At 29.8% G+C, this 2805-nt stretch overlaps 1 long non-coding RNA gene across 1 annotated transcript; it reads left to right on the top strand.

Annotated features, from left to right (window-relative positions):
• Positions 1-2044: 2044 nt before the first annotated feature.
• LOC149149363 (uncharacterized) lies at positions 2045-2805 on the top strand. The gene is made up of 4 exons (XR_016262416.1): positions 2045-2188; positions 2424-2497; positions 2580-2678; positions 2759-2805. It is a non-coding gene; the product is annotated as an uncharacterized LOC149149363 (long non-coding RNA).

Below are 2805 nucleotides of genomic sequence, written 5' to 3'. Positions count from 1 at the left end.
GTAGAATGTATCAAAGGGGAATATCATCCTCTATTACCATTTAAATATTTGAATTTTGTTGCTTTATAGGCTGTCACATGATGCTTATTATGATTAGGGCTTGCTGTATCTAGAGACGAAGCATGCTTAGCAGAAGGAATCAGGCCTGGAACCTCCAAATGTTGTGCATTATCTGGATGATTTGATGACAAATTAAATAAGCCTTAAGGAAAGTGAGACACTTCCACTATCATGTGAATGGGAGGTGAAACCAATGGGCGATCCTTTATAAAAATAAATCTTCATGGGATGGGTATGCATGCCCACTTTAAGGGTTATACTCGCCATAATAAAGTAGTTCATCATCCATAATAAACTCGAGAAGAAAAATGCCAACGAAGACTTAAATTGAGATGAGTGACATGGAAATTGGAAAGTAAAATATGCGAGAATTCAACAACAGAAAAATAGAACCCAAAAAAAGAAAGAAACTCCTCCCGCCCCCAAGAAACACATATCACAAGAAGACCTCTAAGTGTTTTTGATCAATATTAACAACTTATTGTTCATGGTATGCCACTTTTTTTCGTTGCTAGTATTACACATTATATTTAGTCCATATATATCAAATATTTATATAATCATTTTTCTTTTAAAATTTATTTAATTTTAGTAAATATTTATAAATTATAGTTAAAATGAATTTAAACTAATTTATTCATTTATATTATGAAGGTTTTTATTTAATATTTTTTCAATTAAATTTTAATTATATATATATATATATTATATATATATTTATATATATATATATATATATAATTATAATTTATTCATATTCTAAAAATAAATTTATTATTATTTTTATAGTGTAACACATTTTTTTAAAAATATTAAATATTTAGTATAATTTTATTTTAATATTTTCCAATAAAATTTTAATTTTATATGTATAAACGAACTATGATTGATATGTATAAATTAAAATTTTTATGTGTTTTGTTTTTTTAATAGGCAATGTGAGTTTTGAGATGACTAGCATGTTTACCCTGTGGTTTGAGCAGCCACAATCCAAGGGTGTTTAAGCCAAATTTCAATAAGTGACCTTTTTAACCATAAATTGTCTTAATAGAACAACCTCTCCCTTTATATTCTACACCCAATAAAAAATTCACATTTTATGTTTATAAAATAATAAAATATAATTCTTTTTGGTATTTTATTAAGCAGTAGTCTTTAACGCGACTTTTTGAAAGTCTTTCCGGCGATTTTTTCCGGTGAAAATCCGGCAGTAATTTATCGGAATCCAAGTTTGATAGCTAATTTCTGCACAATGAAACCGTCCCAGGGGTTTTTCAGGGTGCTGAATCCGAATATGCAGTTAAAAAACCATTTTAACTGCAACAAATCATGATTTCATCTCAATTTCTTTCGCCGGATTCCGTCACCGAATCTAAAAAGTCGCATTATAGACAACTCCTTTTATTAAAATAAAAAAAATATTATGAATTTTTTTAAATTTAATAAAAATATAAACATACTTAATATTATTTTATAATTATTTATTCAAGTAAAATTAATAAATAAATATCTAAAAATTAAATTATTTGTTTTAATTAAAATTAATAAACGAATATATAAAACTTATAAAATTAATACATTAGATTTTAAAAATAATTTTAATTTTAATTTGAATTTGTAATATAGTAAAATAAAGGTATTACTTATTATATATATATTTTTAAATAAATATATGAAATTTAATTATTTTAGGGTAATAAATTAGATTTTAAAAAATGGAGAGCAGGCTTTCGCATTCAAACTCAAAATTCAAATTCAAACATGCCAATTAAATGCGTACGTTGTATATCCTGTATGGTATGCCAGCGTTCCTACGGACTGGTGGTGGCGGTGGTGATCAAGACGAAGGCGGCACGAAATTCCTATGGCATAGGAATCTTATATATGTCCTTGTTTGTATGTGCAGTTGTCAGGGCATCCAGGAGAACGGCCAGGCATGTCCCGTCAAGCTCTTAGAATGCATTCAATACCCAATAGCATAGGAAATATGGCTTTCCATCAACTCTCATCACCGATTTTCATTATAAAAAGTGGCAAACGTTAAACAAGTGGAGACGCTGAATTGATCACAGTTTTTCCTCTTTGGCCGGCTGAATCTCTGGTTTTCACTCGGGGCTGCCAAGGCTTTGTATGGATTTTGCTTTTTGTTTTCAAAGTTTCAGTGGTTAGGGCTTTGGTCTCTAGGGTTTTCATTTCATTAATGTTGGCAATGTATTTAGTTTTGTTTTAATTAATAGAAAAGGATGGATGCTTTCTTCTTGTGAAAGAAACTTCAGTCAATGTTAGTAAACGGATTTTTCTTGAAAGATTTTAAAAATTTGAAGAATATATTAACGCATAGGTTTTATAATTTCAATGTTCAGCTGAAACTCTTATAATTTAAAAGTGCCAAGCGTTCAGCTGAAACCCTTATCAGCGATATTTCAAGATGTGTCGGGTAGGTCACCTCATCCATTCCGTGTGTTTGGGTCTTCTTTTCCTAGAGGATTTTTGACGTGAATTCTACGCGTGATGTGCAGAAAATGCTTTTCACTGTACATTTCAGACCACAAAGGGGCAAGATGATGCCATAAAGGTCTTGAAGGCAATCGAAGGTATAGATGTCTTGAATATCGAAGGTATAAGTTTCTGTTTCTTTCTTATGATTCTGTTTCTGTTTTCGAGGTTGCAAACTTTCAGTAGTTTAGATCAACTGTAGGTGTTAAGGCTAAAAATGAGCTAAAAATGACCGTCCGTTGAGAGACG

Source organism: Pinus tabuliformis, chromosome 9, assembly GCF_031772625.1.
Source record: "Pinus tabuliformis cultivar Carrire ecotype Pingquan chromosome 9, CPIR1, whole genome shotgun sequence".
NCBI lineage: Eukaryota > Viridiplantae > Streptophyta > Pinopsida > Pinales > Pinaceae > Pinus > Pinus tabuliformis.
Note: the sequence above shows the minus strand (reverse complement) of the source record. Positions and strands in the feature narration are given on the sequence as shown.